Below are 24,606 nucleotides of genomic sequence, written 5' to 3' on the forward strand. Positions count from 1 at the left end.
TTTTGTTGTTTGTTTTTGTTTCCATTTTTTTTTTATTCTTGATTTTTCTGCTCCCTTCCATCTTTAAGGCTGCTTTTGCTTTCATAATTACTTTCTGGGCAAAATGAGGAGATGGAGAATTCACCTCAAAATAATGAACTCACTCACAGGGATTGAAACAATATGAATATATATAAAGTCTCTGCACTAGAATTGAAAACAATGATTATAAAGATAGTAACTGGGCTGGATACAAGCATACTAGGCCCTAGAGCATCCCTTACTATAGACATAAAAGAACGAATACTCAGGTCCACTTTGAAAGTGCTATTACTGAGATATAATTCAAGTGGAGGCTATCCAAAGGCGATGAATGAGGGAGAAGTATGTATCAGTGACATAGAAGATTAAAGGATGGAAAAATTAAAATGCTGAAAAAATGAGAGAAACAAAGCTATTGGATCATGAAGGGAGACTTTGAGTGCTTGGGAATTCCATGAAGGGAAATGATATCCGTATTAGAGGGATCCCAGAAGCTGAGGGCCAGGAGAAAGGGGTAGAAGGTTTAATTCAACAAATTATAGATATCTGAGAAATTCCCTAATCTGGGGAAGGATACTGGCATTCAAGTCGAGGAGGCACAGAGAATACCCCTCAAAATCAGTAAAAATTAGTCAACACATAGAAATATAATCCTGAAGTTTGAAAATCAAAGACAAATAGAAAATCCTCAAAGAAGCTTGGAACAAGACGTCCTTCACATCCAAGGGTAGGTACATGAGGCTGGCAGCAGACCGGTCCACAGAGACTTATCAGGGCAGGAAGGACAGGTAGGATATACTCAATGTGCTATATGAGGATAAAGAATATGCAGTCACAAATAGTGTATACCCCAAGGCTATCATTCGGAGTGAAGGGAGAGGTAGAGAGTGTCTAGGACAAACAAAAAAAGAAAGGAATTTCTGAACAATAAACTCTCCCTGCAAGAAATATTAAAGGGGATCCTTTGAGTAGAGAGAGAGGGAGCCCAAATTCAAAAAAAAAAAAAAAAAAAAAAGGAAAGAAAGAAAAGTAAAAAGAGTACACAGATGAGGTAAAGAAACAGTGACATTTCACGTTCTAAATGGCACTAACATAATAGCTTTCAATAATTATTCAGAAGGTAAAAAGACAAAATGCTTCTACCAGAAGCATAGGGTATCAGAATGGAATGAAACAAACCAAAAGGAAACAAGAAGACCCTTCAATGTGGTCTGTACAAGAGACTAATTTTAGAAAAAATACTCTTCCATATTCAACATGAGGGTTGGAGAACCATTTATTCTTTTTATTTATTTATTTTTATTTTTATTTGTTTATTTACAGCATAACAGTATTCATTGTTTTGGCATCACACCCAGTGCTCCATGCAGTACGTGCCCTCCCTATTACCCACCACCTGGTTCCTCAACCTCCCACCCCACCCCACCCCCCTGCTGCCCCTTCATAACCCTCTGGTTGTTTTTCAGAGTCCATAGTCTCTCACGGTTCATCTCCCCTTCCAGTTTCCCTCAACTCCCTCTCCTCTCCATCTCCCCATGTCCTCCATGTTATTTGTTATGCTCCACAAATAAGTGAGACCATATGATACTTGACTCTCTCTGCTTGACTTATTTCGCTCAGCATAATTTCTTCCAGTCCCGTCCATGTTGCTACAAAAGTTGGGTATTCGTCCTTTCTGATGGAGGCATAATACTCCATCGTGTATATGGACCACATCTTCCTTATTCATTCATCCATTGAAGGGCATCTTGGTCCTTTCCACAGTTTGGCGACCGTAGCCATTGCTGCAATAAATATTGGGGTACAAATGGCCCTTTTTTCACTACATCTGTATCTTTGGGGTAAATACCCAGCAGTGCAATTGCAGGGTCATAGGGAAGCTCCATTTTTAATTTCTTGAGGAATCTCCACACTGTTCTCCAAAGTGGCTGCACTAACTTGCATTCCCACCAACAGTGTAAGAGGGTTCCCCTTTCTCCACATCCTCTCCAACACACGTTGTTTCCTGTCTTGCTAATTTTGGCCATTCTAACTGGTGTCAGGTAGTATCTCAATGTGGTTTTAATTTGAATCTCCCTGATGGCTAGTGATGATGAACATTTTTTCATGTGTCTGATAGCCATTTGTATGTTTTCATTGGAGAAGTGTCTGTTCATATCTTCTGCCCATTTTTTGATATGATTATCTGTTGTGTGTGTGTTGAGTTTGAGAAGTTCTTTATAGATCCTGGATATCAACCTTTTGTCTGTACTGTCATTTGCAAATATCTTCTCCCATTCCGTGGGTTGCCTCTTTGTTTTGTTGACTGTTTCCTTTGCTGTGCAGAAGCTTTTGATCTTGATGAGGTCCCAAAAGTTCATTTTTGCTTTTGTTTCCTTGGCCTTTGGAGACATATCTTGAAAGAAGTTGCTGTGGCTGATATCGAAGAGGTTCCTGCCTATGTTCTCCTCTAGGATTCTGATAGATTCCTGTCTCACGTTGAGGTCTTTTATCCATTTCGAGTTTATCTTTGTGTACGGTGTAAGAGAATGGTCGAGTTTCATTCATCTACATATCGCTGTCCAGTTTTCCCAGCACCATTTATTGAGAAGACTGTCTTTTTTCCATTGTATATTTTTTCCTGTTTTGTCGAAGATTATTTGACCATAGAGTTGAGGGTCCATATCTGGGCTCTCCACTCTGTTCCACTGGTCTATGTGTCTGTTTTTATGCCAGTACCACGCTGTCTTGGTGATCACAGCTTTGTAGTAAAGCTTGAAATCGGGTAACGTGATGCCGCCAGGTTTGTTTTTGTTTTTCAACATTTCCTTAGCAATTCGGGGTCTCTTCTGACTCCATACAAATTTTAGGATTATTTGCTCCAGCTCTTTGAAAAATATCGGTGGAATTTTGCTCGGAATGGCATTAAAAGTATAGATTGCTCTAGGCAGTATAGACATTTTAACAATGTTTATTCTTCCAATCCAAGAGCATGGAACAGTCTTCCATCTTTTTGTGTCTTCTTCAATTTCTTTCATGAGTGTTCTGTAGTTCCTCGAGTACAGGTCCTTTACTTCTTTGGTTAGGTTTATGCCCAGGTATCTTATGGTTCTTGGGGCTATAGTAAATGGAATCGATTCTCTAATTTCCCTTTCTGTATTTTCATTGTTAGTGTATAAGAAAGCCACTGCTTTCTGTACATTGACTTTGTATCCTGCCACGTTACTGAATTGCTGTATGAGTTCTAGTAGTTTGGGGGTGGAGTCTTTGGGGTTTTCCATATAAAGAATCATGTCATCTGCGAAGAGAGAGAGTTTGACATCTTCCTTGCCAATTTGGATACCTTTTATTTCTCTTTGTTGTCTGATTGCCATTGCTAGAACTTCTAATACTATGTTGAACAAGTGTGGTGAGAGTGGGCATCCTTGTCGTGCTCCTGATCTCAACGGGAAGCCTGCAAGCTTTTTCCCATTGAGGATGATATTTGCTGTGGGTCTTTCATAGATAGATTTTATGAAGTTCAGGAATGTTCCCCCTATCCCTATACTTTGAAGCGTTTTCATCAGGAACGGATGCTGGATTTTGTCAAATGCTTTTTCTGCATCAATTGAGAGGACCATGTGGTTCTTCTCTCTTCTCTTATTGATGTGTTCTATCACACTGATTGATTTGCGAATGTTGAACCAAACTTGCAACCCAGGGATGAATCCCACCTGGTCATGGTGGATAATCTTTTTAATGTGCTGCTGGATCCTGTTTGCTAGGATCTTGTTGAGAATCTTTGCATCCATATTCATCAGTGATATGGGTCTGAAATTCTCCTTTTTGGTAGGGTCTTTGCCTGGTTTGGGGATCAGGGTAATGCTGGCTTCATAAAAAGAGTCTGGAAGTTTTCCTTCTGCTTCCATTTTTTGGAACAGCTTCAGGAGAATTGGTGTGATTTCTTCTTTGAAAGTTTGGTAGAATTCCCCAGGGAATCCGTCAGGTCCTGGGCTCTTGTTTTTTGGGAGGTTTTTGATCACTGCTTCAATCTCATTACTAGATATCGGTCTATTCAGGTTGTCCATTTCTTCCTGGTTCAATTTTGGGAGTTTGTAGCTTTCCAGGAATGCATCCATTTCATCTAGGTTGCTTAGCTTATTGGCATATAACTGTTGGTAATAATTTCTGATGATTGTTTCTATTTCCTTGGTGCTCGTTGTGATCTCTCCCTTTTCATTCATAATTTTATTAATTTGGGCTTTCTCTCTTTTCTTTTGGATTAGTGTGGCCAATGGTTTATCGATCTTATTGATTCTTTCAAAAAACCAGCTTCTAGTTTCATTGATACGTTCTACTGTATCTCTCATTTCTACCTCATTGATCTCTGCTCTAATCTTGATTATTTCCCTTCTTGCATGTGGAGTTGGTTTGATTTGTTGTTGATTCTCCAGTTCTTTAAGGTGTAGAGACAGTTGGTGTATTCTGGATTTTTCAATGTTTTTGAGGGAGGCTTGGATGGCTATGTATTTCCCCCTTAGAACCGCCTTTGCTGTATCCCATAGGTTTTGGACCGAGGTGTCTTCATTCTCATTGGTTTCCATGAATTGTTTAAGTTCGTCTTTGATCTCCTGGTTGATCCAAGCATTCTTAAGCAAGGTGGTCTTTAGCTTCCAGGTGTTTGAGTTCCTTCTGAACTTTTCCTTGTGATTGAGCTCCAGTTTCAAAGCATTGTGATCGGAGAATATGCAGGGAATAATGTCAGTCTTTTGGTATCGGTTGAGTCCTGCTTTGTGACCCAGTATGTGGTCTATTCTGGAGAAGGTTCCATGTGAACTTGAGAAGAATGAGTACTCTGTTGTTTTAGGGTGGAATGTTCTGTATGTCTATGAGGTCCATCTGGTCCAGTGTTTCATTCAATGCTCTTATTTCTTTATTAATCTTCTGCTTCATGATCTGTGTATTACTGAGAGAGGAGTATTAAGGTCTCCTACTATAACTGTATTCATATCAATATGACTCTTTATCTTGATTAATAGTTTTCTTATGTAATTCGGTGCTCCCATATTGGGGGCATAGATATTCACAATTGTTAGATCGTCTTGTCGGATAGTCCCTTTAAGAATTATGTAGTGTCCTTCTGTATCTCTGACTACAGTCTTTAGTTTAAAATCTAATTTATCTGATATGAGAATCACTACCCTGCCCTTCTTTTGAGGCCCATTGGCATGAAAGATGCTTCTCTATCCCTTCACTTTCAGTCTGGGTGTATCCTTAGGTTCAAAATGGGTCTCTTGTAGACAACATACGGATGGGTCCTGTCGTTTTATCCAATCTGCAACCCTGTGTCATTTTATGGGCGCATTTAGGCCATTCACATTGAGAGTGATTATTGAGAGGTAGGTTTTTATTGACATCGTGTTGCCCTTGAAGTCTTTCTGTCTGTAGATTGTTTCTATATTTCCGTTCAATTATATTCTTAGGATTTTTTCTCTTTTATAGGACCCCCCTTAATATTTCCTGCAGTGTCGGCTTGGTGGTTGCATAGTCTTTTAAGCCTTGCCGGTCTTGGAAACTCTTTATCTCTCCATCCATTTTAAATGTCAGTCTTGCTGAATAGAGTATTCTTGGCTGCATGTTCTTCTCCTTTAGTACTCTGAATATATTTTGCCAGCCCTTCCTGGCTTGCCAGGTCTCTTTGGAAAGGTCTGACGTTATTCTAATGGGCTTTCCTCTGTATGTAAGTAGCTTCTTTGTCCTAGCTGCTTTTAAGAGGGTCTCTCTTGAAACACAATTCCCCATTCTAACTATAAGGTGCCGTGAGGACTTTCGAGAATCTAAAATCTTGGGAGGAAATCTTTCTGCCTCTAGTACATGAACGTTGTTTCCATTCATGAGATTGGGAAAATTTTCATAGACAACTTCTTCCACTATATCTTCTAGACTTCTTTCTTTTTCTTCCCCTTCAGGGATTCCGATAATTCTGACGTTGGAACTTTACATGGCATCGTTTATTTCCCTGATTCTGTTTTCGTGGCTTCTGAGCTGTTTGTTCCAGGCTTCCTCCTGATCCTTTCTCTCTATCTGTTTGTCCTCCAGATCACTAATTCTATCTTCTGTCTCAGTTACCCTAGCTATTAGAGAATTTAGATTGGATTGGAACTCATTGAGAGCATTTTGAACATCATCCCTGGTGGCTTTCAGTTCTGCCCTAACATTGTGAACATCATCCCTGGTGGCTTTCAGTTCTGCCCTAATCAATTCTGTTTGGTCATCCATGGCTTTCTCCAACCTAGCTATTGCCTGGATAATTGTTATTCTGAATTCCTTTTCTGACATATTGTCTATGTCGATAGCCATTAGCTCTGTTGCAGAAGGCCCATCCTCTGTATTTTTCTTCTGTTGGGTATTCCTCCTCCTAGTCATTTTGGTAAGAGATGACTAAACAGATGCAGCTGGACTTATCGATTGTGGTGCAGTCAATGTGCACCCTGGAACGCTTCTGTGCAATCAGGATTCCCCACCCAAATGAGAGAAAAAAAGAAAAGAAAAAGAAATAGAGAAGAAGAAAGAAAAAATAGGGGAAAGAAAAAAGGAAAAAAAAGAGAGAGAGAGATAGGAAAAAAAAGGGAAGATAAAAGAGAAGGCTCAGCCCAAATGGGCCACAAGGTAAGATTTGTGGAGTATACAAACAAAAACAGACAAACAAAAAGACTGATAAAAGTATATGACAAGAGAAAAAAATATGTATATATAAGCAAGAAAAAGGGAAGAACCTCATCAGAAAGAACCCCAAGTATAAGATTTATATATTATCAGGACAAACCTAAATTCACAGAAACACTGACAGAAGGAAAAATTGGGAGAGTGGTTATAGATTCTCAGTGTGGGTGAGGAAGTTTATTTTGATTCTTCCTGAAGGTATCTTGATGTTTTTGTTAAGGGACTCAACTTTCCTAAGTTACAGGGGGATTAGAAACTGGTTTGCCTATAGGGGTAGCATTGATTGGGGAAAGGGGATTATCTTGAAGTTTAACTCTATATGTATAGTAGAAAATAAAAATGAAAAAAGAATAAACTAGACTAAACTAAGTTAAAATTATAAAAGAATTAAAAAAATAGAAAAGCAAAAGAAAAACACGGGTGTATGTATCAAAAAGTTCAGGTTAGAAGGTTATTAAAGAATTTGATGTGCTGGACATCTCAGTGTGATGGTAAATAGGTTAAAAAATTATCTGTATGTATATAAAAAAAGAACCAGAATATTGGTAAAGAGTTAATAATAAAAGTTGTATTTATGAATAGTGGTGGTTGTTCTCTTGTAGTCTTTTTTTTTTTCCTTCCTGGTTGGTTTTCTGGGGGAGGGGCCTGCCACGTGGGTTTTCAGACAGTGATGTTCCCTGAGTTAGGTCCTCCCGCTCCCCTCAAGGGGGTGAGCTCTTTTTTTTCAGGAAACTGTTTTTTTCAGCCTTTTGTTCTCTGGGGGTTTTTATGTTCTTTCATCTGCTTTCTCTCGCCTTGATAGCTTTTGATGGTTTTTGGAGGTTTAGAGGAGAGCAAAGAGCACCCCAACCTCCCTCTCAGAGAGAAGCCTCAGACTGTTTTGCAAAAGCTGCTGCCAGAGTCGGTTCTGAGTCACTGTCCCTGGGGATGCAGGAGCTCCTCATTGTACCCAAAACCAGGGCAGCGGTGGCTGTCTAGGCAGCTCCAGACCACCAGAGAGGTTCGGAGCAGAGATCGCACACTGAGATTTTCCCGCTGTCCCGGGCTGGGAATGTCTGTTTTTTTCCGGATGCCAGAGCTCCAGGCTAGCGCCTATGAGCACCTATCCCAAGGGAGGGTGTGGGACGCTCGCGTTTCATGATTGCCGTCTGGCCAGGCTCCCAGCCCCTCATGGGAGCCAGACCCCACTCGTTCTCGGGCGCGCTGGCATTCAGGCGCACTGGCGGCTCAAGGACGGAGACCTGATTTCTCTGCCGCCCTCTCTCTGGCTCCGTGCCAGGGGAGGCTGTCCTGGGTCCGGGGACTTAGGTCCCTGACCCTAACCGCCCAGGTTCCCACTATTACCCCTCGTGATCCTTTGCTCTTTGTTTTTTGAGTGCTTTCAACCAGACTCCAAGTTAATGCTGGTCCCCAGACGCAGAGCACTCTCGTGTTGGGGTGTTACTTTCCCATCGGTCACCTCTGGTGGCTCCCTCCCCCTTTTGTTTATCTTCCGATATCAGTCCAACGCTCCCAGTCTGCTTTACCCGCCACTGGCGTCTTCTGCTCCAGTAGAGATCCAGACGTGTATAATTCTGATCTCAGGCTGATTTCATGGGTGGTCGGAGTTCTTTGGTAGGTAATCAGCTCACTTTAGGGTACAGGTTGAAATGGTGCCCCCTCCTACTTCCCCGCCATCTTGACTCCTGGAGAACCATTTATAATGGTAGTTTACATTAAAAGAGCATTGGAGTACCCACCCATATGTCAGATATAGAAATTGAAAAGAGAAAAATGAAATAAGAGGTAAAGGAAGATTCTATATTAATAAAGGTGCCTATGAAATAAGCAGATCTATCAACTGCAATTGTTGATGCCTGTATCTTGAGAACAGACCAAAATATAAACTGAGTAATATCTAAATTAAATACACACTTTGTAAAAATACAAGAAGAGTGTGGTACTTTAACGCCCCAGTCACAGCAAGGGACATGTTGTCTAAGCAGATCCCAAAGGAAAAAAGGACTTTAAATAACACTAAGGGCCAGATGAACTTCACAGCGATCTTCAGAGCGTTTCACCCTGAAGCAACGGAGTATACCTCCATCTCAAGTGCACAGGGAACATTCTCCAGAATAGATCACGTACCAAGTAAAAAATCAGTTCTCCTCTGGTTCACAAAGTTTGAGATCATACCCATGTATTTCTCAGACCACATGGCATAGATACCTGAAGTCAAAAAAAAGGAAACACATAGAAGGGCCACAAATACTTGGAAGCCAAAGAACATCATATGAAAGAATGAAAGGGACACCCAGGAAATTAAGAAAACTATTTGAAATACTTGGAAGGGAATGAAAAGTAAAACCACGACGGTGCTAAAGCTTCAGGGTGCAGCAAAGTCTGTCCTAAGAGGGAAGTGTACAGCCAGCAGTACAGGCCTTCTTTTAGAAACAAAACAATTCTGAAATCCACAATGTAACATCAAGGAGCTGGAAAATGACAGCAAAGAAAGCCAAAATCCAACAGATAGAGATAAATGATAGAGATTAAAGCACTACACAATATATAGATGTTAAAATTATATATATCGTTGAAACAAAGAGCTGGTTCTTTGAAAGAATTAACAAATTGAGAAACCCCTAGTCAGACTTATCAAAAAGAGAGAAAGCACACAAAATAAGGAATGGAAGAGGAGAGATCAAAACTAACCCCATAGAAATAGAAACAATTGTAAGAGAATATGATGACCAATTTTGTACCAACAAACCTTCCAAAGTCATTCTAAGAGGCCAGCATAACCTGGATCCCCAAAGCAGATGAATACTCCACCAGAAAGGAGCATTATAGGCCAATATCCCCGATGAATATGGGTGTAGAACAGCTCACAAACATACTAGCCAAGAAGATCCAAGAGTACATTAGAAGGATTATTCAACACGACCAAGATGGATTCAGTCCTGGTCTGCAGGAATGCTTCAATATCTGCTAACCCATCCGTGTGATACACATTAATATAAGAATGAACAATAACCATGTGATCCTCTCCATAGATGGTGAAATGGCACATGAAAAAACACAGCATCTTTCTTGAAAAGTTCCCACTGTGAGTTGGAATAGAGGGAAAACACCTCAATATCCTAAGTCACAGAGGAAAGGATGAGAGGTAATACCATTTTCCATGAGAAAACACTAAGAGATTTTCCCTGAAGGTCAGAAACATAATGGGAATGTCCTCTATCACCACTGTTGTTCCACGTTGTACTGGAAGTCCTAGCGTCAACAATCAGACAACAAAAGGAAATAAAAGGCGACCAAATCAGCAATGAAGGAATTGACATTTTCACTCTACTGTGCTCATGAGAAGACATGATGCTGGGTGTAGAACACCAAAAAGGTTCAACCAAATATGACAAGAAATGACAGAGGAATCCAGCAAAGCCACGGAATATGACATCAATGTACATTGTACTGTACTTGTAATTATACTGTAGTGTATTTCTATACACTAACAATGAAGCAGCAGAAAGAGATATCAAGAAATTGATCCAACTGACAATTACATAAAAACCTCAAAGATACTGAGGCATAAACCTAACAAAGCAGTCATGAGATGGACTCTGAAAACTATAGGACACTTTTGAAAGAAATGGAAGAAGATGCATACATGGGGGAAAACATTCCATGCTCATGGATTGGAAGATAAATTTTGTTAAAATATCTATATTCCCCAAACATTCTAGACATTTAGTGTAATCTCTTTCAAAATACTGTCAGCATTTTTCACAGATCTGGAGAAATAATCCTCAAATTTTATGGAATTAGAAAAGACCCTGAAGGACTAGAGGGACACTTTCAAAATACTGTCAGAATTTTTCACAGAACTGGAGAAATAATCCTCAAATTTTATGCAATTAGAAAAGACCATGAAGGGCTAGAGGGACATGAAACCAAACCTGGGGCGTCACAATGCCTGACTTCAAGGTGCATTACAAAGCTGTAGCCAGCATGACAATATGTTATGTGCACAAAAATAGATGCAAAGATCCATGGAACTGAATGGAAAGCCCAGAAATGGACCCTCAACTTGATGGTCAACCAATCGTCAACTAAGGAGGAATTGCCAATGGAAAAAAGAAAGACATACTCTTCAACAGGTGGTGTTGGAAAAATTGGACAGAACCATTCAGAGGAATGAAACTACAACATTTTTCTAGGATATACACAAGTTAAACACTAAATGGATGATATACCTAAATTTGAGACACGACTACATCAAAATCCAAGAGCAGTACGTAGGCAGCAACCACTTTGGGCTCACCTGCAGAAACTCCTTCATAGATAAATATTTGGAGCAAGGGAAAGACAACCAATAATGAACTATTGAGACTTCCTCAAAATTAAAAGATTTTGCACAGCCAAGGGAACAGTCAACAAGACTAAAAGAAAAGCTATGACAAGGGAGAAGATAATTGCAAATAACTTCTCAGATAAAGGGCTAGTATCCAAAACCTATAAAGAACTTCTCAAGCTCAACAACAACAACAACAGCAACAGCAACAACTATAATAATCATAATCAACTCATGAAATGGTCAGAAGACAAGAAGAGACATTTCCCCAGGGAAGAGGTACAAATGGCCTACAGACAGATGAAAAAATGCTCAACATCGTGTATTATGAGGGAAATCCCAATCAAAACCAGAGTGAGATATCAACTCACACATGTCAGAGTGGCTAAAATTAACAAGTAAGGAAACAACAGATGTTGGCAATGGTTCAGAGAAAGGGAAGTCCTCTCACCGAATGGTGGGAATGCAAACGGGTGCAGCCACAGTGGAAAATAGAGTAGAGGATCCACAAAATTTAAAAACAGAACCACCTTACAACTGAGGGGTTTCCCAATTGCCTATCCAATGGATACAGTCTACTTATTCCAGTAGGCACCTACACCCCAAAGTTTATAGCAGAAATGTCCACAGTTGCCAAAATATGGACAAGTCCCAGGTGTCCGTTGACAGATGTTTGGATCATATGTAACCGATGAATCATTAAAGTCTACTCCTGAAACTATAATACACAATATGCAAACTAATTTCAATTTAAATTAAAAAATGATAAAGTCCCAAAAGTACGTTTTCACACTGGTTTCTTTTGCCTTTGGAGACATGTCTTGAAAGAAGTTGCCCCGGCTGTTGTCGAAGAGGATAATGCCCATGTTCTCCTCTAGGATTTTGATAGATTCCTATCTTACATGGAGGTATTTCATCCATTTCAAGTTTATCTTTGTGTATCGTGTGAGAGAATGGTCTAGAGTCATTCTTCTATACGTAGCTATCCAATTGTCCCAGCACCATTTATTGAAGAGACTCTTTTCTCCACTGGATATTTTTTCCTGCTTTGTCAACGATGATTTGACCATAGAGTTGTGGGTCCATATCTGGGCTCTCTACTCTGTTCCACTGGTCTATGAGTCTGTTTTTCTCCAGTACAATGCTGTCTTGGTGATCACAGCTTTATAGTAAAGCTTGAAATCAGGCAATGTGATGCATCCAGCTTTAGTTTTCTAATTGAATATTTCCTTAGTAATTTGGCATCTTTCCTGGTTCCAAACAAATATTAGGATTGTTTTTTCCAGCACTTTGAAGAATGCAACTGGATTTTTGATTGGGATGGCATTGAAAGTCTAGATTGCTCCGGATAGTATAGACATTTTAACAATGTTTATTCTTCTGATCCATGAGCATGGAAGGTTTTATCAATTTTTGTGTCTTTTCCAATTTCTTTCATGAATGTTCTGTAGTTCCTTGAGTACAGACCCTTTCATTAGGGATATTCCAAGGTATCTGATGATTCTTGGCAAAGAAAACAAAAGCAAAAATGAACTTTGGGTACTTAGCCAATATCAAAAGCTTCTGCACAGCAAAAGAAAGGGACAAAAACAAAAACAAACAAACAAACAAACAAAAACAAAAAACAAAGAGGCAAGACACAGAATGATAGAAAATATTTGCAAATGACTCTTCAGAAAAAGGGTGACTTCCTAGACCTATAAGGAACTCCAAAACTCAACACCCAATAAACAGATAATCATATCAAAAATGGAAACACATCACAAACAGGCACTTCCCCAAAGAAGACCTTCACATGGCTAAGAAACATATGAAAAAAAAATGTTCATTGTCACTAGCCATCGGGAAAGTTCAAATCAAAAACACATTGAGTGGCACCTGAGTGGCTCAGTGGGTTGAGCCTCTGCCTTCAGCTCAGGTGCTGATCACTGGACCCTGAGATGGACCCTGCATTGCCTCTCTGCTTGGCGTGGAGCTTGCATCTCCCTCTCTCTCTGCCTTTCTCCATGCCTACTTGAGATCTCTCTCTGTGTGTCTCTGTCTCTGTCTCTCTATCTTTCTCTGTGTGTGTGTGTGTGTGTGTGCACGTGTCAAATAAATTAATAAATAAAATATTTTAAAAAATGAGATACTACCTTAAAACAGGAAGAATGGTCAATAGCAATAGGACAGGAAACAAGGGATGGAGGGGATGTGGAGAATGAGGAACACTCTTACACTGTTGGTAGGATGCAAGTTTGTGCTGCCACATCGGCAAACAGCATGGAGATTCCTCCAAAAAATTAAAAATAGGGGTGCTTGGGTGGCTCAGTGGGTTAAAGCCACTGCCTTCGGCTCAGGTCATGATCCCAGGGTCCTGGGATCGAGCCCCGCATCGGGCTCTCTGCTCAGCAGGGAGCCTGCTTCCCATCCTCTCTCTCTGTGTGTGCCTCTCTGCCTACTTCTGATCTCTGTCTATCAAACAAATAAATAAAATCTTTAAAAAAATTAAAAATAGAGCTATCCTATGAGCATGCCATTGCACTACAGGGTATTTACCCTGTACTGTAAGTACCCTGCACTACAGGGTATTTACATCTCTACAGATGTAGAGAAAAGAATGTGCTAGGCACATCTGTACCCCAATGTGCATAGCAGAAAAAATACTACCTAGCCATGAGAAAAATGCAAATGATATCCTGACTGTGTTGTCAGTACTACCCACCTTTTAGGATAGCTGGTTAATATAAAACACAGTACAAATATCAAATGTTGAAAAGAGCCAGCTCTCCTACATTGAAGATGGAAAGGTCAATGGAAGAGCATATCTGGTAAGACCATGTGATGGGCTCTACAGAAACAAAACCTAAACCCGGTAACCTAGCAAGCACTTTCCTGAACTCACAGAATGAAAATTTGAGATGCCGTGAAACCCGGTGAGCAATTTTTCATTACAGATTCATTTGTAACTGTTGAAAAGAATGGAAGCAGCCAAAATGGGTGAAGATTGCCTCCGTGAAGGGAACTCCTGAAATACCTACAGCTTCTGGGAATCTTGAAATCTACCACTCTACCCCCCCCCCCTTCCTAGCTATAGTAGTGCTCTACCTGTCAGCACACCCCTAAGGCTAGTAGTCCCACCCTGGCTCACCGGAGTTGGAAATGTCCCTAAAGTCCCCAGAACCTTAAGGTATGGGTGTCAAGCAATACTGAAGGAGGCAGGATGGGTCTGGTGCTGGTCTGTGACATGGCAGATGCTGTCCTGTAATGCCATATAGTCCAAAGGGGCAGTGAAGGCTTGGTATGGGACAGCGCCATCTCACACACTGCCTTCCCAAAGCTGATATTTTGCCTTTGGGGTGAAAAGGCCGGGACAAGGACTTGCCACACAGTCTACTGTCCCCCTTTCCCTCCCTGCTCTAGACTGCATTTCTCCCTGCACTTGTAGATCCCCTCCCCAAACCTGCCTTCTCCTGCCTCCTGCTCACACAATCACCTCCTACGAAAGTTGCCCTCGTTTTCGACATGAAGGAACAGGGACCTTTCAGTCCCTGTTCCTTCATGAGGTGAGCAGCTCTGGGGTGACAGCCCACCCAGGGGCCTGATGTTTGTGGAACCGTTGGTATGGTGAGCATGATCTGAGCAGCTAATCACAGGAGTTTCTGAGTGCTAGCATCACATAAGCAACCCATATCCCCCTTACATTTAAGTGTCCTGGACTCTACCAGCCTCCACACAGGCTCCTGGAAGCAGCCTCCTCCAATCAGCCCAGACATCATCCGTCTTATGGTTGCACGTCTCCCACTTTCCAAGTTTCCTTGAAGTTCATTTCGACACCCAGAGGAAACTTCCTCATGGTTCCCATCTGGGTATGCCCAGGTATTATGAGCACACTGTCATTAGTGAGCTCAGCCCAGGAGCCACAGCTCTAGGCACTTCCCCTACAATCTCAGTTGGAGTCAAATGTAGATGCCAGATTACTGGTATTTGCACCCCACCTGCATTCCCACTCCACATCCTGGAGCCAAGAGGGAGCATAGCCCAGGAGCGGTCAGCCAGGAATCTCACCTTTCAACTCCATTCTGACCCCCTCTCCCCATGTCCAACTTATCAGAAGGGCAGCACTGACTCTTGGAAGTGGGCCCATTCTTCATAACCAAGCAGACCCTAAAGTCTCCAAAGGGCTTCTTTTCCCACTGTGCCTTAATTTGTGCAAACCCCAATGCACCTAAAGCACCCAATGTGAATCCCACTTTTCTCCCCAATTCCTGCAGTGCCTCTTTGGTCAGAATGCTGCCCACCAGCCTGGCCACTCATACCATTCTGCCTCCTGCTCTGACCCCATACCTACCCACCCAGAGACAGGGAATCATCCCCCACCTCTGGAGTCACTCCATCCTTCTTGCTTGGTCTTGTCACATTTGTTCTTCTAAGGACTGCATCACAGATGAATCTCTCCTGGACCAACAGCTGTTTTCCTGGCCAAAATCTGAAGCCATAACATCAGGGGCCAACCTCCAACTTACCAAAATCTGAGAAATTTGTCTTTCCCAATACTTTAGGCAGAAATACCTGTGAAGAGACACACAGATTCTTTATTCCTTCCAATCAGAGTGCTGCTGAACTTAGGTCTTCTGCTTTGCTTCTAGTATCAGTACATCTGAAAGTGGTGATGAGGTCAGGCAGTTTATACTCAATTTCAACTCTGCATACTTTATCGACATATTCTCAGAGCCATGGACACCCCAACCTCAAAAGAATGCAATGAATCTTAAGGGATAATAGTGACTCTAAGACAGGCTGCCCTTTATAATCACACAGGGTTTGTTTTTTGTAAATCAGTTATTTAGAAATAATCAATTGTGTAGTTTATTTTTAATCTTCTTTATTTTAAATAGCTTATTTGCCTAATATTTAAATTCATAACATACAATCAATCAGGGAGATGAAAACTTATTTCCCAACTCCCCTTCAATGCCTTCAATGCCTGGGTGGGTGCACAAACATTGACCCTTGGGCACTCGTCTAAGGCAGACATATTTAGGAAGACCTTCATTTGAATGAAGAAACTCTCCACATCATGGAGCTGAGCCTACCCCTCAATGCACTGCTTGGCTTCTTGCTTTAAGGCCCCCAACTCTCCCTTCAGGTTGGAACACTACTCCTTCAACTGGAGGATTTCTTCCAAGGACTCCACATAGTTCAGACCCTGGGTCTCCTGCACTCCTTCCTACCATTGCCCCTCTTCATTTTCTGCCATGAATTTGAAAACAAAGTGTTCATATTACTAGCCAGTTTCATCTCCTAAGGTATGGTGTAGTTTTCTTCTCAGGAGGAGACATCCCCACAAAATGAATAATGCGAAGATAGCAGGCCACAAGGACCTCAGGTGGAAGGACATCGAAAGTGAGAAGAGACTGAATGCTCACTTTTCTGCAGAGGTGAAAAGCATGCAGTCATAGATTTTTGGATCAACCTGGTGTTCCAGTGTCTTCTTAGTCCCGTGCTATCCTTGGATGGAGGGCTCATGGTTTGGAGGCTTCCAGGTCTCCATGACTGCATTGGACAAATTGGTGCAATGCTGAGCAGGTTTGCAGGTCTCCTAATCTGATGCCAGCTGGAAAGCCCATTGTTTGAGAGCCCTGTACTCTGGGGAGAAGGAAGGATCTGTGTCCAAGACAACATGCTGAACTCACTGTCCAGCTGCCTTCTTGGCCTAGTGCAGAGCTACATTGTTGGTCTCCAGGTCCATGAGAACACAGTGAGACTGCTGTCCAGGTGCCTGCTAGGCCTATCAGACAGCTCACTTCTTGGTCTCCAGATCAAAGGGTATAATGTGAATCCACTTTCATCATGTCAACTTGGCCTAGCACTCAGCTTATTTTTTGATCTCCTGGTTCAAGTTTCCATTGTAAGCTTGCTATCAACATTCCTAGTTGCTTGAGCACAGAGCTCAGTTGTTGGTTTTGAGGCCCAAGGGCCCATGGTGCCCCTGTCTACCGGGAGCCTACTTGGCAAATCAGACAGCTGAGTTTGACCCCAGGTCCAAGGGCACATGATGAGCCTGCTGCCTAGGTGTCTGCTTGGCCTACCAGACAGCTCAGTTTTTCTCCTGGTCCAAGGGCACATGGTGAGCCCACTATTTGTCTGCTTGGCCTGGTGCAGAACTGTGTGTTTCTTATTGCTGTTAAAGAACACATGGTGAGCCTCCTATCCAGGTGACCTCTTGGCCTAGCAGAGTCCTCTGTTGTTAGTTTCCAAGTCCAAGGGTACATGGTGATCCCACTCTCAAGGTAAGTGCTTGGCCTAACCAAGAGTCGCTTTATGGTTGTTAGGTCCAAGGTCTCATGGTAAGCCTGCTCTCCAAATGTCTGTTGGACCTAAGAGAGAGTTAAGTGGTTGGTCTCGAGGTCAAAGGTCACATGGGGACCATGCTGGCCAGGTGCCTGATTGGCTGAGGAGAGACCTGATTTTGTGGCTTCCAGGTCCATGGGCACATGTTGAACCAGCTGTGAAGTTTCCTGCTTCGCTTGTCATAGAGCTGTGTTGTTGGTCTACAGGTCCAAGAGCTCATCCTTATCCCAATGCCAAGGGGACAGCTTAACCTAGCATACAGCTCAGATTCTGGTCTCCAGGTACATGGGCCCATGATGAGCCTACTGTCAGTGTGTGCCCTTGGCCAAGCTTTAGAGCTGAGTTGTATGTCTTGAGGCCCAAGGGCACATTGTGAGCCACCTGTCTCGGTGTCTGCTTGGCCTAGCCAGAGTTCCTTTATTGGTCTCCAGGTCCACAGGCACATAATGGGCCAGCTGTCCAGGTGCCTGCTTGTCCTAGGGGAGAACTGAGTTCTTGTACACTGGAAATAAAGGCCCATGGTAATGCTTCTGTTGAGTTGAAACATTTTCCCAGTACAGTGCTGAGATGCATGACTCATGGGTTTTGGGCACTTGGCAAGGCTCTTCTCGGGGCTACTTGCCTTGTGCTGCACTGGGCTGGCCAACTTGAGGTATGGAGGCTCCTTGTCCACCAAGTATCTGTGTGACTAATCTGCTCAGTGTCAAATGGGATCAGAAGCCTCCCAGTCTTTGGGTTCCTGGCAGGTGCTCTGTCTGAGGTCTGAATTTCTCTTTGTTAGTCTGTGTTTGAGGATTGATGGTCTGTGATCTCGGAGTTAGCAAGATTTCTGGGGAATTATTTCGTCCACTGCTGAGCTGTTTCAGACAGTCCATTGACTGAGGGCCAGTGTTGCAGTGACTAACACTGTATACAGAGATGTGGTGATTCCTTTTCCCAGTACCTACTTATTTCATACAATTCCCTCTCTGCCTGGTGTCTTCAGACATTCCCCACACTGTGAACATCTGGGAAGGCTGGATATTCATAGCATTCATGTGCCCTGTGCTGAGCCAGGATATGGTCTTCAGAGTAGTTGTTCCATCAGGATGTGGGCCCAGCTTTCCTGTACTGAACACGCCTGTGACCCAAGAGGTGTGGGGCCCAGCTGGCTGAGAATCCATGGTACTCTGGTAGCCAGTGTCCCACTACCAAATTAGACTTAGAATGAGAATGAGAGTGAGAATGCCTCCCTGAGGACCTGGGTCATTCTCCTTGTATGAAATGGGCCTAGGAGTCACTGTGGAGGGGTTTGAGGACACTCCGGAACACAGAGGGGCACAAACTTAGGTGCTAACATGAAGGTGGTATGTTGCATATTGGAGAGAGGCCCAGGGCAAGAGGAGTGGGCAGGGAGATTGCCATGGGCAGGGACAGGGAACAGGACATAGAAGTCGAGGAAGAGCAGGAAGAGCTGTGAGTGAACCGCCATCTGTCTCCTCTCTGCAGCCTGGGCTGTTGCCATCTTTTATAACTGCCCTGGGACATCACAACACCTTCTTCATGTTTGACTTACATACAACTGTGATCACCACTATGTGCTGGCCAATCACCAGGGTTTTCTCAGATTGGGCTCATACTAGTGACCAGGCAGATCAGCTGGCCAATTACTTATGGCTTTCTCAGTGACAACCTTACTGATATCATCACCTGGAAACCATCTTTTAAAGGAAAAGCGGTAACAGTCCTTCAAGAAGAAAAGTTAATATTTTTAAATATTTATACTGATGGTCATAGAGAGGCTGAAAGACTCAAACACTGCAAAGATAAATGTGCCACACAGAGGCACCATAAATTAGAACACTGACATGGATATTAATGAAATCATGGTGCCTTAGACCCCATGAAAGATCACAGTTGTATGTAAATCAAACAACATGGCCGTAGAAATAAATGCTCCTCTCAGCTCATCCATCCAAGCTTTTATAATAAGTGGAGAAAATGATAGGCATTATGTTTAATACATCTTCCCACAATAAACGTCAGCCTGGAAGGGATGAAGCAGTGTCACCAGTAACTAAATGCTTGCCAATATCATAGTGGTATTCAGCTCTCATAGAAGGGAAACAACAAAATCCATCCTGTCACCAAGTTCATAGTGTTCATGTCGAGCAACCAATCTGGAAATTCTGGGGCAGGGGGAGAATTGCATTGTTCTCCTCTCTCAAATACAAGTACATACTTACCAGATCATTCTGAACACTCTAGAAATCAATCAAAGGTGTTATCATAAAAATGCTGCAAGGCTACAAGTAGAAAAATTACCACCATTGGGAAGGAAGGAGGATGGAAACTTGAATCTGGTGTGGTAAAGCTGACGATACCATGGACGGGAGTGAGTCTGCTTCAGGAAGACACCACAAAGTATTATAAACAGTTGGATGCAAAAGCAGAACTTTTTAAAGTCTGGATAAAGAAGAGGTGGTACATAGATATAATGGAATATTAATCAGCCCCCCAAAAACTGACATCTTGTCATTTGTAAGGATGAGGATGGAACCAGAGGGTATAATTCTAAGGGAAAGAAGTCAGTCACAGAATGCCAAATGCCTTATGTTTTCTATCATAAGCATAGTATAAGAAACAAAATCAATGAACATAGGGAAAGGGGAGAAAAAATAAAACAAGATGAATATAGAGAGGGAGGCAAACCATCAGAGACTCAACGTCCAGGGACAAACTGAGGGCTGCTCTAAAGGAGGTACCTGGGACATGGGGTAACTGGGTGGTGGGAACTACAGATGTCATTTGATGAAATGAGCACTAGATATTATATGCGACTGATGCATCACTAAATTGCACCCTGAAACTTAAAAACAAACAAACAAAAAAGCATGTTTTCAGGGGCGTTTCATTGCTCTTCTCCACCTGCACATAGGAAGTTTCCATAAAGTACTTGTTGAACGAGTGAGCTTTCAGACGGAGCCATCTCATTCTTGTGCAGATACACAAGCTCTAGAGCTCAGGGGAGAGAAGAATATGAACAGAGAAGGACTCTCAAAATACGGGAGCAGATGGGCTTCCCCATGTGGACCATGAAGAGAAGCAGAGCCTGTGGCATGGGACTGAACACGAACCAAAGGGGCACACAGGAAAAAACTGGCAACAGGTGCTGAAACAGAAATCTGCAAAGATGTGAACTAGAAGTAAATTCCCTCAGAAGTGAAGAGTGGGGTCTCCCCAAGAGAACAGTTACTTTTTGCCCCTAGAGTGGTGGAGTGAGGATAATCCCAGCTGGATTGCCTTTAGGTTTCAGTCACTCTCAGACAAACCCATTCCTGTTATATATGTATACTTTCTGACTCATTATTTTTTGAAGTATAGTTGACCTGCAATATTTTATTAATGTCAGTTGAACATTATAATGACTGGACAAGTTTTTGCCTTATAATGACCGGAAGTGTAGACACCATCCATCACCAGAGACACTATTCCAATGCAATTGATCATATTCCCTATGCTGTGCCTTTCATTCCTGTGACTTACTCAAACCACAATGGGAAGACAGTGTCTCCTACACCCCTTCACCTATTTCTTCCTTGACCTCTCACCTCCCTTCATAGAAACATCTTTTTGTTATCTATATTTACATTCTGATTCTGCTTTGTGTTTGTTTGTTTATTCGCTTGTTTTGCTTTTCAGAATCCAGACATGAGTGAAATCCTCTAGTGTTTGTCTTTCATATCTTACCTATTTCACTTTAGTGTATGCCCTCTGAGTCCATCCATGTTTAAAAGGACAAAGAATCTCATCCTTTTTTATGGCTGAGTAATTTTCCATTTCTTCCTGGTTGCTTAACTTACTGGCATATAGTCGTTGATAATAATTTCTGATAATCGTTTCTATCTCCTTGGTATTAGTCATGAATTCTCCCTTTTCATAATTTTATTGATTTGGAACCTTTATCTTCTCTTTTGGAATAGTTTGGCCAGTGGTTTATCAATGTAATTTATTTCTTTCAATGAACCATCTTCTATTTCGATTGATGTGTTCTACTGTATCTTTAGTTTCTAACTCATTGTTCTCTGCTTTTATCTTGATTCTTTCTGTGCCTTTGGCTTATTTTTTTTTTATTATTTTCTAGTTCTTCAATGTGTAAAGGAAGTTGCTGTATTCAAGGTTTTTCAATTCTTTTCAGTGAGGCTTGGACAGATACCTATTTCCCCCTTAGGATTTAGGACTAAGGACTGCCTTTGCTGGATCCCACAGATTTTAGACCAACGTGTTTTCATTCGCACTGGTTTCCATAAATTGTTTTAAGTTCTTCTTTGATTTCCTGGTTGATCTGGACATTCTTGAGAAGGATGGTCCTTAGTTTCCAAGCGTTTGAATTCTTTCCAAACTTTTTCTTCTATTTGAGTTCAAGTTTCAAAAAAAAAATGATGTCTGAGAATATGCATGGATGATCTCAGTCTTTTGATATCTGTTGAGCCCTATCTTGTGACCTAGTATGTGATCTGTTCTGGAAAAGTTCCATGTGTGTTCAATAAGTGTATCTTGTTTTTGGGTGGAAGGTCCTGCATATATCTATGATGTCCATCTAGCCTTGTGTATCACTCAAAGCTCTTGTTTCTGTGTTGGTTTTCTCCTTAGATAATGTGTCCATTGCTGATAGTTGTGTGTTAAGATCCCATATAATTAACATATTTTATCACTGTGACTCTTTATTTATTTTTAAGATTTTTATTTATTTTTTAAATTTCTTTTCAGTATTCCAGAATTCATTGTTTAAGCATGAAACCCAGTGGTCCATTCAATACATGCCCTCCACAGTACCCACCGCCAGGCTTACCCTACCTCCCATAACCCTCCTTTCCATTACCCTCAGTTAGTTCCTCAGAGAAAATGACTCCTTATTTTGGTTAAGAATTGGCTTATGTGGGCACCTGGGTGGCTCAGAGGGTTAAAGCCCCTGCCTTCAGCTCTTGTCATGATCCCAGGGTCCAGGGATTGTGCCCCACATTGAGCTCTCTGCAGAGCAGGGGGTCTGTTCCCCTCCCCCTCGGCCTGCCTCTCTACCTACTTGTGATCTCTGTCTGGCAAATAAATAAATAAAATATTTTTTTTTAAAAAGAATTGGCTTATGTAGTTGGTTCTGCCATGTTGGGGTCATAAATATTTACAATTGTTAGATCTTGGAGGATAGACCGTTTCAGAATGATGTAGTGTCTTTCTGTATCTCTGACTGCAGTTTTTAGCTTAAGATCTAATTTATCTGATATGAGAATCACTACCCAAGCTTTCTTTTGAGTCCTCTTGTTATGGAAGATGGCTCTCCATCCCTTCACTTGCAGTATGGACGCATCCTTAGGTTCCAAATGTGTCCCTTGTAGATAGCATATGGACAGGTCCTATTGTTTTATACAGTCTGTACCCTGTGCAGTTTTATGAGAGCCTTTAGGCCATTCACATTGAGAGTAATTATTGAAGGATAAGATTTATTGACATCCTGTTGCCTGTGAAGTCCTTGTTTCTATAGATTGTATCTGTAAATTTCTGTTCTATGTCAGTCTTGCATTATTTTTTCTTTTAAAGAACCCCCCTTAATATTTCCTGCAGTGTTGGCTTGGTGGCCATATAGTCTTTTAAACCTTGCCAGTCTCGAAAGCTCTTTATCTCTCCACCCATTCTAAATGTCAGTCTTGCTGGATAAAGTATTCTTGGACTCATGTTCTTCTCATTGAGTGCCCTGAGTTATGTCTCACCAGGCCTTTCTGGCTTGCCAGGTTTCCATGGACAGGTCTGACATTATTCTGATGGTCCTTCCTATAAGTCATAGAGAATCTCTACCCCCTAGCTTCCCTTAAGACCTCCTGTCTAAAATGATGATTAACAAATTTCACAATTAAGTGTCTGGAGGACTTTCTAGATTCACTTACCTTGGCGGGGGGTTCTCCTTTCTGACTCTAGGACATGAACACTTGTTCCATTCCCCAGATTGGGGGAAATTTCATCCAGAATTTGTTTAACTATATCTTCTAGTCTTCCTCTCCTTCTCCACCCCCTAAGGGATGCCAATAATTCTTAGGTATGGGCAGGGGTGTGTGCAGCCCTCACATAGGTGCAAACAGCAAAATGCTGCATCCTGAGGAGCCACTGACAGGAACACCTGATGGTCACTCTCAGGTATGGTGGGTGCTGGTCATGATTACCCTGGGCCATGGTCTTAGGCCCATGCTTATGGCTGCCCAATTCCACCTAATGCCCCTTAAGAACATTTGTTCTTTTTGAGTGCTTTTAACTAGACTCTAAGTAAATGTTGGTCCTCGAACACAGTGTGCTTTCATATTGGAGTATTACTTTCCAGTGGGTCACTTCTGGTGGCTGCCTTCCCCTTCTGGTATCCCTTCCAGTATCAATCTGACTGCTCTCACTCCATTGTCCCTCTCCATTGAGGATCTCGTGCCCCTGGAGAGATCCAAAAGTGTATAATCTTACATTTCAGGCTGATTTCATGGGTGTTCAGAATGTTCTGTTAAATATTTAGCTCACCTCAGGGGACAAGTTGGAAAAGGGTCTCGTATTCTCTGCCATCTAGCCCCTCCCTACTTTTATTTTCATTTTCAATTAACATATAATGCATTATTAGCCCCAGGGTTACAGGTCTGTGAATCACCAGGTTTACACACTTCACAGCACTCACTGTATCACACTAACTCCTCCATCTTTAACTATTATCTCCTTTTTGATGTATATGTGTTATAGAGCTTTGCCCCATAGCAGTCCATTTTTCACTCTACTCAACTTTATCTTGCTATATATCTAACTTCTGACTTCTTTGCAATTTTGGGATACAGTGACTTCTAACACTAAAAATAAAGCATGAATTGGCAGATCACCCTGCTGTTCCCAACCTCAGAGATTATAATTTCTCTTGTTGCTCCATCTCATCTCTCTCTCTCTCTCTCTTTTGTCTTGTTCCTTTATTCTTTATTTTTTATTGTTTGGATCGTGTTGGCTTTGGTGGTGTATTGGTGGTAGGTTGGGACAACATTGGATTTTTTTCATGGGTGTATTTTGCTCGCGTTGTCCTTGATATTTTGGACTCTTATATTCCCTCAACCAGCCCTCAACAGAATGACATGGGGAAAGAACACCTAACTAAGAATTGAACACCAGAGACAGTGGTCCCTGTCACAGATCTAATGGGTATGGATATAAGCAAGATATCAGAGATAGACTTCAAGGTAACAATCACGAAG

This window comes from Meles meles, unplaced genomic scaffold (assembly GCF_922984935.1).
Source record: "Meles meles unplaced genomic scaffold, mMelMel3.1 paternal haplotype, whole genome shotgun sequence".
NCBI classification, from domain to species: Eukaryota; Metazoa; Chordata; class Mammalia; order Carnivora; family Mustelidae; genus Meles; species Meles meles.